Source organism: Centropristis striata, chromosome 20 (genome assembly GCF_030273125.1).
Source record: "Centropristis striata isolate RG_2023a ecotype Rhode Island chromosome 20, C.striata_1.0, whole genome shotgun sequence".
NCBI classification, from domain to species: domain Eukaryota; kingdom Metazoa; phylum Chordata; class Actinopteri; order Perciformes; family Serranidae; genus Centropristis; species Centropristis striata.
The window spans coordinates 18,061,106-18,075,846 of record NC_081536.1 but is presented as its reverse complement, the minus strand read 5'-3'; the positions used below and the strand labels follow the sequence as shown (position 1 = coordinate 18,075,846).

The window sequence follows — 14,741 nt, the reverse complement described above, 5'->3', positions numbered from 1 at the left end:
TTATTTAAATTAGTTTGGTCTTCACGCAGCCAGGGAAAATAATCAAGTATGTCACTCCTCCTAGCCCCGAAATGTCATCTATCTCCCCATTAGAAGAGAAATGTTTCCTCGATTGACCTTTGAGGTGTAATTTGTAAGTGTAACACGGAAAGGGGAGTAACGGGCTCATCTGTTTCACAACACTGGAGGCGTTTGTGCACTGTTTGAATATTAGTACAAAGCTGTTGCCTTGACCGTCGTCCACTCAGTCACCCTTTTTTATTTTTCTCATCTGAGCCAGCTATGACTTCCGCTTTTAATAAATGCTTTTTTCAGTCTGGGAACGGCTCCATTACTTCTGATTATTTTTAATGGCAAGCTCATTTTTTTGTATTACATTCATATTTGTCTCTTCAGACTTGAAGACTGTTTTAATGAGCTCTCATAAGGTCTGCTTCCTTAGCCTGTGGCTAAATCCAGCTATGTGCAGCAGGCAACTCTACTAGACCAAGACTATATAAGGCATGAACACTTCCCGAGACATGAAGACATGCCATTCTTCTCTTTGACAGATATTATCCAGTGGGGAATGGTAGCTACACTACTCAAGTAGATCCTTGATTAAAACATATTGCATAAAGAAAGATTTTAACGCTGCTGCAGCTGGAGAGGTAGAGAGCAATATGAGCTGTTTGGCAGCAACACACATGAAAGGTATACGAATCAGTTGCTTATGCAAGACCTTCAGCTCTACTTTGAGAAAGAGTATGTTTTCTGAAGTCATTTCGTCTTAAATTATAGTGATACGTTGTCTTTTCCACCAGCTGAAGCTTACCCTTCAGTGAGCTATAGGTGTTCCACTTCCTAATTTGGATTCATCCTCTTAAACTCATTCTCTCCTTTCTTCTCCTTCTCCCTCTGCCCCCTTGTTCCCTGTCTGCCTTCCAGACGCCATGATCCGGTCAGAGGAGGATAATCGTGCACCCCCAGTAGACAGCATGGACACCGAAAGGCACGCCGCTGAAAGGTGACCTCCAGACACTTCACCTCCCCAAAACATTTGGTGAGTTAAGAGTCTGAAAATCCCTTGTGTTCACAAATGACACCATCACTGCCTCCTTGTTAATATTAACAGGATGTGCAGCCCCAAGACATTTGCTAATTTTCATGTTAGACATCTAAATGAGGTCCAAACAGAACACATTATCTGTAATTTTTCTTGGGGCTGATTTAAAAAGAAAAAAATGAATGTGGATTTTTTCCTTTTTGTCCTCCCTGAAGCATTGATCCAGTCATCTATGCTTAAGAATTTCCATTTCCCCCTTTGCCTAAGTAGTGATAACCCTTCAAGCAAAAAAAAGAAATTATCTGAAATTACCTTCAATGGGATCAATAAGCCTTTGCATGTGTGTGTTTGTGAGCATGTGTATGAAAAAGTCCCCATGATGGGTAACGATCAGTCACTTAAGACTTAAATTGTGTCCTTGCATGTTTGCCTTTCATGATGACACATCTAGCCCTGTTAAGATAGAAAAGCTCTAAATAAATGCAGTCCATAGCCACACTGCATGTGTGACCACAATAACTACATCACCCCATTATCGATTGTTCTTATATTGTCTCAATTCTTTTGTCTAAAAGAGCGGGGATGGCTATATCTTTCAATATAATTCCATTAAAAAGACCAAAAAGCACTCAATACTTCTGTGGCACTCAGCTCCAATCCCATTTGTTCTTGTTGAAGACTTTAATCTTTCAAAACTAATAAAAATCTCCCAAATGTATAATTTTAGTTTTGGAAAAAGACTCAATAATTCCTGAGCATTGCAGCGTTTCATAAACTTTAGTCAGACAAGAGTAAATTGGGTATTTTGTGGAAGTAACTGCTGATAAATACCAAGCAGCACATCTGGGCCTGAACAAAGAGCCTTAAACCTGCATTCTTTCTAATGACCAGCAGGGGGCGACTCCACTGGTTGCAAAAAAAAGTCAGATTGCATGTAATTCAATAGGAAAATGAGCCTAAAATGAGCCGTCTTTCTTGATTTCTCACTTCAGTAAACATTCTTAATATGAGTTGATGGTTAAAAGTGATCTTCAATACAACATGATGTTCATTTTGTAAATATTGGTCTCATTTGGAGTCAAATAGACGATAAAGCAATGGTATGCTTTAGGGCGGGGTTACCCTTTGATGGACCGGTTGCTACAACAGTGCACTGTGTGTTTTCCCCTTCAAACCCTTGATCCTTTTCGAGTGTGTTTTCAGTTAATCAAATTTATCCGTAACATTTTGGTTGCTTAGAAATGTATTTTTCAGTGTTCAGTTGGGCTAAAAGACACTCTTTTAGACTTATTCTTAAAACTTATTTTGAAATCTAAAAACAAGAAATACAAGAAAACCCTGTGACTCATCCATAAAGCCATTGGAGACGACTAAATAGTAAGTACCCATGTGAAAACGTTGGTGAATCATGTTTGATCTTAATTTGGATGCACATTCCAGGCAGTTTGTTATTAGCATAAGCAGAGGGCCATATAGGGAAGCAGTCCTCAGCGTTGGGATGCAAACCATCTGTAACTTATTACCTGTGGAAAGTAAATATCAGCGCACGCAAGACCGACAAAAATAAACAAACATAATAATGATAATAGTCTTACAACAAGGACCACAATACCAAAACACTAATCCGACTTCAACTGCAGCTACTAATAATAATTTGGTGTGTAATAATGTGCAGTGTGATTAGGGGCCCAGAGAAATGGAGGGCTTGAGATAATGTTGGCTTTGCTGCATGAACGCAGCACATGTGCGGTTTGATTGAAACAAGTGGTTTGATTTAAAATAAGAACCTCTGGAGTGATGTTGAAGGCGATGTATTAGCACTACAGGAAGAGGGCAGGCTGGTCCTCAGGAGCTGAAATGGATCCATGTGCCAGAGCCAGAGATGGAGAGGCTGGAATTTGTGCTGTACGGCCTGGACTGCCACTTAGGATCTGGATGCCTATATGTTGGCTGCCAGGTCACGTGTTCCTGTGATTTAACTCTATCATGTGCCAAAAACATGAACCGTACAGCTCATGAAATGGGCTGGTTTCAACTGGGGTGAAAATATAGAGACAACAAATGAAAATAGTACCTTTGTTGGAATATTTTATATTTTTATTATGTAGTTTATGCTTTATTCATTACATATTGTTGAACATTCTGATTGGTCAGTTACAGCATTCTACTGACCGATATTACTATGGGCACATTCTGTTATACTATCAAACAAACTCCGTGGAAGATATTTCTAATATTCATTTGAATATATTTGGAAAACACAAAACTTTCAAGTCATGACGAATGGCTATGAAAAGAAATGGCAAAAAAGAGGACAGAAGGACACAAAGAGCTGGACGACAGAGAAATCAATAAAAATTGTAACAGACAGACGTAAAGTAAACTAGACTAAAGTAGACTATGTCATTGAAAAGAAAATGTTAGCAGACTTTGAAAATTTCTGGCCAAAAAGTCTACATCATGTGCTGCATGCATTCTGTTCAAATAAGCTTAAAAGGAGTTTATCGTATTGAAACTGTTCCAACAGCAGAATCTAACTCTTTAGTGGAAGCAAAAAAATAATTAAAAATAAAAAAAATCTATGTCTATCTGTAGTGAGTTGCCGTGTAATACAATGGATAATGTAAAGCCAAATGGTCCAGAATCACCCTATCAGGGTTCATTATAATGACCTGCTGGCTGTCCATTATTCCTTAGTTATAATCATTGCCTCAAACATTTTGCTCATGAGTGGTCCCGAACACACATAAAAAAGCTTTTTCCATCACTGTAGTCCATATTTTCTGAATAAATGGAAAGAGTTCCGAAGCTATAACCCTATTTAAATATAGTACAATTCATAGCCCTGAGTAGAACAGACATATGGCTGATTTTGTGTGATACTACTACAACGTGCTGCAAAGCTTGTTCTGTGATAAAATATTACCTTCAGCTCCCCTAAAAAAGTTACTATTAAATGAAGTAGCCTTTGGCGAGATTGCCTCTCTATGGAAATCAGGTTCTCACTAAAGCAATGATTGATAGTCGACATGCATTCATAAGAGAGAAGAGAACCCCGGGCTATAATCAATGCAATCTATGTAAGTAAAACTAGCACAAAAAACATTAAAATCAAGCAAACATAAAAATAAATAAATAATAATTTGTATTAACTGGCCAAAGGCACAGCTCATTTGTCATTGAACAAAATGGGGCATATGTACAGTGTAAAAATACTGCTACTCCACACAAAGTTCAGTGGGTTTACAGTTTGCCCCGCAGAATATCTGTGAGTGTGGCTACAACAGCAGGACTGGTTAAAAGCATTCGAGCATTGCATAGAATTCAGTCAGCATGCATTTAATTTGGGTTCTCAGTAAAAGGAGGCTCAGGCGATGTTATACAACAGACATGGACGAGCACACTTAGGCATGTGAGTGTAGGAAGGCACAGATAAACCGTTTCTGTCACCTCATTTCTTGGAATATGATTACCTGTCTGAAGTAATGTGTTTGTCCTACGCCTCTTCCATCTTATCTGTTTCAGCTCATGGCTACATTGTTAGATTTTATTGGACTTTCATGATGTTTAGTGGCAGATTGTAATCATCAATTTAAGTTTTTTTTTGTTTATTCAAAACCCACAAGGACTACATTGATATTCAGGGAAACTTCTTAAAGAACAGTAGTTTCTAGTTGGAAACAACAATACATGCAGTAGCAATGTCCTTTTGTATGTTTTTTTTAATCTAGTTTGCAGAACATTTCTGTAGTTATTCTGAAATATACTTGGAATCCCATGTAACGGAGGACCAGTAGGGAAATGCATTGAAGATCTTTGAAAATCTCTGGGAAGGTTATAGAATCTGATCCCTTGGTTGCCATATTTGTAGTCCACTCTTACTTTTATCTCCTGCAGAAATGAGACTAAATTGTAGCAATCTCATTCTACAATTCTTCAACAGCGATTTGCCAGAAATCCTCAAGCAAAGTGAAAAAACCCAATATAAGGCTTTTTTGTTTATCCGAAACCCACAATTGAAGGACTGCGTTGATATTCCAGAAACTTCTTGTAGCTTAGTGAACAATAGTTTCTAGTTGGAAACAACAATACATGCAGCAGCAATGTCCTTTTGTATATGTTTTTTTTTTATCTAGTTTGCAGAACATTTCTGTAGTTATTCTGAAATTTACTTGGGATTGGATATAACGAAGGACCAGTAAGGAAATGCATTGTAAATCTTTGGGGGGAAAAGGGTTGTAGAACCTGATCCTTTGTTGCCATATTTGGAGTCCAGTTTTACTTTTACCTGCTGGTGAAGAAAATAATAAATTGTAGTGATCTCATTCTGCAAGAGCGATTGAAGAGTGAAGAAATCTTTATTTTTTTGCTCATTTCTATATGGTCGACCAATTGATCATTCCTACATATAGATTTTGTACATTTTGTACATAACGCCACAAGCTAAGATATTCTGTCAGCCTCTGTCATGATCTGTAGGCTGTTTCTTGCTGGATATTTCAACCATGTCTGTCAAAATCAAACTGATGGAATGTTCGCGAGAATGAAAAGGTGAGTTACAGTGAGGGAAACCACTCTAGTGGGACTTCATTAGGCAGCACGGTTCTGCATTATGATACTTCAAACATTTTAAAACCTATTAAGTATTCTGCAGTTCTCAGGGGCTCATACTCGCAATTATGGAATAAGCCTTGGCTAAGTTAGGAAGTCTCTGATATAAGGCGTCCATTAATACACACATACATAATAACGCACACACAACTCTGCTGAAGTCCTTATAGTGTTCTGATGAAATTGTAGCAAGATTAGGGAGTTTTGAAACACTCTCATGTTTGTTTTCAGCCTTGTTAAAAACTCTCCTGCTGTGAATTAGTATCTTTATTCAATTCAGCTAAATGTGTGTAAGCAGCTGTGTGTTCTCTAGGAATGAACTAATCATGTTTTTTGGCCCAAATCTTGATCCAAGATATTAAATATTTAGTATCTGTTGAAGTTTTTATGTTTAAATACTGCAGCAGCACATCGAATTCTAAATGAGGTCTACACTAAAGCACAATTTTGTTGGGTCTTAAGGTGGAGCTCATTTTTAAAATTATTTTCATTTTGGATTCATCTGCTGATTATTTTTCCATCAACCGATTGGTTGTTTGGTTTGTAAATGAGTGAAAATAGTAAGACATGCTGTCACTTTACCCACAACCATTTTGTATATCTACGAGTCCAAACCTCAACATTATTACTCATACATACAATTAATACAATTATTCAAAGGAAAAGCAGCCATATGTAGAGTTTGAACTATGAAATGGTCCTACATAAATGCACAAGTCATAATAATATAATAATAATATAATGATATAATAGTATAGCAGTTACGGGAGACATTTTGTACTTGAAATACATTTCCTGGATTATACTTACTTACTTTTACTAAAGCAACATTTTTGATGCAGGATGAACAAGCAATTATACAATTTATTCAAACAAGCATTCCCAACATATTATTATACCAATTCAACATATTCCAAAAAACCCTTATATAATATATTTTAGCAGATATTTTGTCCAGTGTAAGTGTGTGAACTGCTTTGCTGCGTTTGATATTTTTAAATGAGCGTCTGTTCAGATTTGTTGGAACAGGAACGTTTGGACAGGATTAGACAGCCTCTCTGTCTCCAGCACTGAAGTTAAAATACAGTTTTTAACCAGTTGTAGCACTTGAGAAGCACAGCAGTTATGCAACAAAATGTTGCTGAAATAGATGCAGAGTTTAGAAACAGACTTTCTCGCCCTTTAACCTTGACTCTCTTTGCTGTCTGTGTGTCAATACGTCTTCTTGGAAACAGTTGGCTGCTGTGCAGTTTTTGTGCGACTCTGTCATTCTCTTGGTCATTAATCAAACTGTATTTTTGCAACAGTTTGAGTATTTTAACAGAACTCATTGGAACATTTTTGCAGCTATACATGGGTTACAATGAATACAATGAATAGCATTTATACAACTGTTGATTAGTGATTAGCTGAGTGACTAGTAGGTGATCTTGCTGATTGACTTGTGACATTTCATCCTTCTGTTTAGTTGTTGAATAGTGTCAATTGCATACTGTATATTACAGGCTGGAGATCTTAGGAATATCTCACAATTTAAGTATGTCTATACTTGCAAATTCAGTTTGATCACTGAGCACCAAGAGAATAAGATTAATCTGATTACACAGTTGTTACAGCAAAGGCGATCTTGCTAAATCAGAATGTTTTTAAGTAAAAGAAACAGTCTGGCCTCCCAAAAAGTTGCGTTCCCAACTTCCCATGCAACATATTTTATTATATATTTATTTTATTTTATTTTGGTATTTTCACAAATACATTTCTAATCAGAGTCTGTGTAACTTTGCATAGGGAGAAGCTTGGGGAGGATAGAAGTCCCCAAACAAGCCTGGGACTTTGATCCAGGAGACGGAGTTATTATTCACTTGTTTTAACATACTTTAACATCAATGATCTTTTACTAAACCTGTTTAAATTCACAACATCAACCATGTGTCTAACACTGTGACAGTAATCTGGTGGAAAATGCATTTCCCTCAAAACTTAACTGAGAATGCAGTTTAATTGAATGTGAATGTTATTTGTCGGAGACAGGGTTGAAAATAAAATCGCTTTACTTACATGCTGCTTTTTGGGACACCTTGTTATGACCGTGTATTATTCAAAGCCAGAAATCTGTCTTTTCCAGCACATTCTTTCCTGTGCAGTGGTGTTTGTGTATGCGTCCTGTGTATGAACAGCTTTAGGGGACAGTGATAAATTTCACAAACACAGAGGTGCTGAGATGCTGCGGCCCTTTGGGTTTGAGGTGACGCCTCCGGGGACAGATTGAAGAAGTCATGGGTGTTAAGGAAAGGGAAAGTGCCACAGCTGCAGAGCTGCACACCCACAGCTGTTTCTGATGACTTTTTATTCTGGTGTCAGAGCCTAGAGGTGCTGTCATGTCAGGACTGAATGCTTTGTCATTCTCACTAAAGCATACAAGACATGGATCAAATAAGTTGAACACTTAAAAAACGTATAATAACAAACACTTTGTGAGTGGCTACATATTTGTTGCAACTGTTTTTTTAGTGATTGTTGTTGATTGTCACTTGAATAACTATCCTTGATCATACTCACACTCAACTAACCTCACTCACTCACCCACTGAGGTTTGGGGCGATGATGGCACATATTATGTTAGACATAATGAATCTAATTTGGTTTCTTTCCATATTGCACTACCCTTTAGCCAAATCCCTTTCCTGCACTTCACCAGCTCATCTACTGACTGCTTTGTCCAGAAGCAGCTTTGGCTCAAATTGCTGCTTCTTTCTCTCGATATGTTTGCTCCACAGCCATCTTTCTTTCCTGTGATCGAGTTTTCCTGCTGAAAAAAATCTCACCCTACTCTCAGCTCTAAGCTTCTGTACCTGTGCTTTAATGTCCTATTACACCTTTCAGACACTTCTTTTTAATTGCATCACCTTGTTGGAACCGTAAGCTCTATTGTCCTTTCTGTGCTGCTGTGCACCCTGTAGGCCTGATATATTTCTACAGAACCAATCACAACTGGATCTGTTATGTTATTAATCTATAATAAATTTGAGTTTGATGCTTTCATAACTCATAAATCAACACTTTCATTAGGTAGGTCCCACGGAATTAGACTCTACTTGTGGCGTATATAACACGATCTGTTGATGCACATTCTGACTGCGTTAGACCTGTTCAGAGACTAGTCTGCAGTAGTTCATGTGCTTATATAAACCAGAATATTGTACAGTAATATTCGGCTTCATCATCAAAACATTTTTTTATCACATGTAAACTTAAAGGAACACTCCACCGTTTTTTCATATTAAAACATGTTATTCGGGTAAGTAAGACGAGTTGATACAGACCTCTTGCGTCTCAATGCGTGCACTCAATCGCCCTGGCGCGCGGAGCTACTTGGCTAGCACTTAGCTTAGCCCAGTTCATTCATTAGGACCCAAACAGATGGACAGTTAGAAGCGACCAAACTCCTCCACGTTTTCCCTATTTAAATACAGCTACACGAGTAGTTAAACGACCAAGTATGGCGACACAAAATAAAACGTGGCGCTTTTCGAATCGGATAAAAAGGATAACTATAATGTATGGCGGAATAGCACTTGGGAGCACTTCGACTCGGCGCAGTAATATCATCACTCCTGACGGAAGTGGGAGGGAGCGGAAGTGGAAGCGAAAGCAACATACATGATAAAAGCAAAAATGTCAGATACATCAGACCACCATCTTTTACTATATGTCTATAAACATTGCAGCTATGAAAACGATATAAAATGACAACAGAAATAAACAAGTTTGCAAGGCTCACATATCTCTGCAATTCGATTCAGTAACCAGATGATTGTTGTTGTTAGTGCGAAAGTGATTTGGTCAACACAAAGCCATACTACTAGTACTCATTTCCTACCCTCAACTTCACTAGCTTTCATATTTCCATGTCCTGGAATACCTATGACTTCATTAGCAAAGCAAAGGAAACATACCAACTTTATCACCACACTTTTATCTTAGAAATCTAGAGCTGCACCATATAAACTGTGTCCCCTATAACTGTTCTCTGCCTCTCCTCCTCAGTCTGACCTTTCTCATTTACAGCTGCATCACAACACCTTCAGAAGTGTTTCCCTAAGCTCTGATGATGTAGGAGTTCCTTTTTTAATCCTTTGCTGTTCCTCCCTGCCAGGTCCTAACTGTGAATATGTTTCAGCTCCCATTTGCAGGTTAAGTGTTGTTCAATATGTGTACAGGAACATTTAAGTACGTGGACGTAAGAAACAGCTGTCCCAACAGCCTTTTTCCACCAACACCCTCTTTTATGTTATGATTATTACATCAGTTTCCTTACATTATCCCCATAGTGAAAGCAAAAGGGGAATGTATGCACTTAAAGAAATCTTACACAAATACAACTTTACCCACCCCCCCACCCACCTCCCTTCCCTTTTTTCCTTCCCCTCCCTCCACAAAATTCCCTTGTTTTATTATCCTCCCCACTTCAGCTGCCAGAACACACAGTCCCATACCTGTTGGAGACAGTGTCCAGATGTATCTCTCCAACTTTTCTCCTGTGGCATAAATATATTTTTATGTGGTGGCTTTCGATTCATGCAGCTCCTCAGTCAACCTGTAGACATGTTATTCTGCAGGCGTGGAATGCATCGGTGGAAGCGATGTAGTCTAACCTTCGTCCATGTTTGCAATATTTAATACAACCTATAGCTATCCCCTCTCACAAGACCGTCCAGGAATTTTAATGGACACATTGCCTTCTGTTGGTTGTCATGGACTAAGCTGGTGTTTTTTTATATTCACAAAACATGAAATATTTCTTGACTGGCAAAATAACTTGGAAACTAAAAGTGTTCAAACTAAAATAACAACCCGTGGAACCAAATCAAAACTACCTATATTTTTTTTTATCTTTATGTGACAATGTAATGTAACTTAAGGTAAATTACCTATTCCATAAGCTTAATAGTCCAATTGAACCTCACTTGTTTTGTTAAGTAAAAGCAGGAAAATGACAAAAAACTTGTTAACAGCACTTAAATACACAGAGAAAAAATCGTTTAAGCAGTCCATTTAAAGGCAAGATCACTGTATAGTCAGAACACTTAATTAAATTGTATTTGCTCTGAATGACTCCATCACACTGAAAGTGTTGTTCTCGCACTAAAAGTTATTGACTGGAACAGGCCAGCACAAGCTGGTAGTACACAATTCCAAGCAACAGCTTATTATTTGAGGGAGCGGGATAAAAAAATTATGATTTTTAAGCTTTATTTCTGTTTCTTTTCCATATCAATTTGTAGCATGTTCTTGACTTCAATTCGCCAACCTCTCTGCTTCTGTTTGATCAAGAACAAACATTGTTGGTGTTTCACTGCTGGATCGATAAAACTGTGAGGGAAATAAAAGTTTGCAGCACGATAAAATTGAATGGTAGCGGCATGGCTCTGGGGATGGCCGTGCTGGTCGGTCGGCTGGTTTCACCACTTTAATCCAGGCTGAAATTACTCAACAGCTACTGTGGACTGCTGTGAAATTTTTTAACAGACTTTTACAGTCTCCAGTGGATGAATCCACAGCTTTGATATTCCACTAACTTTTTCTCTTGCAATACCATGTTGTTAACATTTGGTTTTAAATGAAATCCCTCAGCAACTATGAAATGTTTTGCTATACTTTTTTTTTTTTTACTATGATTTCACTCAGACATTCATGTCTCCCTCAAGCGCCATCAACAAAACTAAATCTTTATATGTCCATTACTTTGTTTTATGACCACATACCTGCAAAACTAATAGCATTCCCAACATCACAGCTGTACTTTGTGTTTAGAGATAAACTAACATGGGCCACTTTTTCATGTCCGATACTTTGAGAAACTTCTGATGCTATTAGTGATCTGACACCATCAAGCTGTTACATTCGTATGGATGCACTTTGCTAAATGTAGCCATCTAAAAACATCAATACAAACAGAACAAATATACAGTCATGCATTTATGCAATAATGATGCTTCTTTTTATTAACTCCAGCAAGTAGAATATGTTTTCATTGCGGTTTCTGTTTGTCAGCAGGATCACATAAAACTAGCCGGCCCACTTTTCAGAGAACTTGGTGATGGTGTGTAACATGGTCCAAGGCAGAACCCGTGAAATTTTGGAAATCATACAAATCACACGGGCGGATACACAAATTTATATTCCATTTGCTTAACATTTCAAGATAGGGCAGTTGTGCTGCAGTCATGTGGTGTCGGAATAATCGTAAAAACATAGTTTTTTATTATATTTCATGGCTCACCTGATCCGTATCCTTTGCTCTTCAAGGAAAAACTGGAAACAGCCATTAATGCGTTGTTTAAGTGCACTGAGAAGTAAAATACAACACATCCTTTTTGTATTGTTCTCAGAGTGCCATTATTGTTAAAACTTTGTTCACATAGCTACTCATCTGTGTAACTTGTGGCACTTTTCTCTCTACGGCATGTCGCTCAGTTTAGACTGATGGATTTTTTACAATATCCATTTCAATTATCTAGGCCAGTATCTGACTGATACAATGCTGAGTATTGGATTAACTAATCAACAATTGTTAGCATGCAAGCTAAGATGGTGAGCATGGTGAACATCACCTATTAATCATCAGCATGCTGGCATTGTCATTTTGATCATGTTAACAGGTGTATGTTTAGTGCTAAACCAAACTGTGTAGATGAGAAGGAGTGGCACCTGTAAATTATATTCAATGTATATAAGTTTTTACTTCCTTTATTATCCACATATCTTCTTAAATTTACTGGCAAAAGAACAAACAAGAAGAATCTCAAAGTAAAATATGTGTTTTTTTGGCAGGAATGTTTCTAATCTTTACAAATAAAAATTCCTTCCAGCGTCTCTCCAATTAATTAACAAATACACCACCAACACAGTGTGTTTGCTCCTTTTCAACCTTGAACAAGAGTAAACAGACTTTTTTCCTTTTGGACTTTGGCCTTCTGTCATGATAGTTTAGTTTTTTGGTTTACACAACCCCTCAGGAATTCTCAGTCAGTGATAGTAATCATGGTATGCGTCATAATGGTGTGGTGATGAATCTGTACACTGTAACTGCTGAACACTGTATCTTAGGTCTGTTTCATTATGAGGATAAATTATTACAGTGTCCACATTATCTGGGCCACAGAGGGACAGTAAAGGATTGAGACTTCTGAGCTGAGCATCTTGAGTGCTAATTTTTCTTTGGACAATTCTGACAAACAGATGGTGTTTTATTCACAGAGGTTTCAGAGAGCAAACCAAAGCAAACACAGGGAACGTCATCTTTTTGACATATAAGTCTGAGAGCCAAAGCCGGTAAAACATCTTTGTTAGAGAAGCTTTTGACTCAGTCATTGTTGTCTGTTCTCTATGTGGGAAATTCTGCAGCATTTTTGCACCACCTGTTCATGAGCTGAAACAGAATGTATATTTTCCTTATCTCAAAAACGCAGTTCTCTGTTCATTTCTTCTCTGTCATATTGTACCCTTCTAAATCTCTCCTTGGTTGTTCCTTCTCTGTCTCACATGAGCATCCTCCCCACTCCTCTCCTTTTTCTTTATGTTCCCTTCATTTCTCTTTTCACCAGGCCATCCATTATATCCAGGGTATCATTGAGAAGCTGGTCCTGGGGTGATGCATTGTGTGTGGTATAATTCACAGATAAAGACTGCTTAAAACGGACGAGGGGACATCTGTCCTGTGGACCCCTTCGCTGCTCCTGGGCTGCTCTGAACTCAAATGCACCATGTGTTGAACACTCACAGTGGGAAAAGGGATTTGCAAACTGGAAGTACTTCCAACACCCGGCTTGAGCGATCTGAAATCTGTTTAAAAATCCCTTTTCCCCCTTAACAAGGTGGAAAATAACGTTGTTTGTATAATATGTAATGAAAGTATTGTATCAAATTTAACATCACATTTTCATACAAAAGAAGCATTCTGTTTTCTCATGTGCTTTTCTTTTATCTCCCATTCATCTACTGACCTTCTGATGCTAACGTTTGATTCATTTCCAACTTCAGCTCTGCTTGGAACCAAACTTCTCCTCCATTCTTAGGGGTCGAGGTGTCCGAAGATCTGAATTGATGATTCTGGCTTTAATTAGTATAGCCTGTTTTAGTGATATCAGTAATTCTTTACAGGCTATGCTAATCTGTGCCAGAATCAGCAATGCAATTGGGACGGATGCATTTCTCCATGACGTACGTTAAGGCCGTTTATTGTTCTATCTTCATTCCTTGAATTTCTCTTTCTATTTATTGCTGGTTTTGAGTCAATGCTTTGAAATATAACAGAGAAAATAGTTCTTTGAGATGGATGAACGTTTATAATAGGTGCAGGTCAGCAGACAAGATATATTTTGTAACACCAGTAGCTCTATGTGTCTTATGTGCTGCGATCAGGTGGCTTTCACTAAGACATCCACTGGACAACAACTCTATGAGTGTAAACGTCAAATATGGTGTCAGTATCTCATCACCCCCTCCTTGTCTCACCCTGTCTTTGTTGTTGGATAAGGTGTATCATTGGCATCAAAAAGTACAGCTGCCGTGCTCTGTTGCTGTGATTTCCATTAACCTATAATGTGAAATAAGCCTGACCTATAGACACCTAATGTAATGGCATGCCATACCTTTTAGAAAAGCCATTATCTCTGCAGAAGCTCATTTGACCTCTATGATGATAAATGTATAATGCTGTGTCTTGTTCTTATAACACATGGACAACACGTTTCCTCTGGAAAGAGCTTGATATGGGTTCATTCTGTATTTAGAAACAATTTATTTAAAGTATAAATCCTCAAGATTTTCATTGTTATCACCATAACACTCATTAATTACCTTACTGATTAGTAGTTTGCATTGTCAGTAGTACTTGCACAAGGGATTCACAGAAAGCTTTGCATGCTGTACTGAAGTACAAGTACTGAACAAGATTCAAATGTCACGTTATGATGTAAAAGCAGATAATTCAGCCCTGGGTAGGGGTGACCCTGCATAATTGAATATTCAATGATTTGATCTGAGGAACCTGATGCGACTGCCAATCATCAGAGTAAAATGT

The 14,741-nt window shown here is 37.9% G+C and overlaps 1 protein-coding gene across 1 annotated transcript in view; it reads left to right on the top strand.

The window, feature by feature from the left end:
• Positions 1-14,741, top strand: part of chrm3a (cholinergic receptor, muscarinic 3a) — a 96,131-nt gene that overhangs the window by 30,258 nt on the left and 51,132 nt on the right. Inside the window, exon 2 of the mRNA XM_059359741.1 lies at positions 928-1,042. The gene's annotated coding sequence lies outside the window, so the exon portion shown is untranslated. The remainder of the gene's footprint in view (positions 1-927; positions 1,043-14,741) is intronic.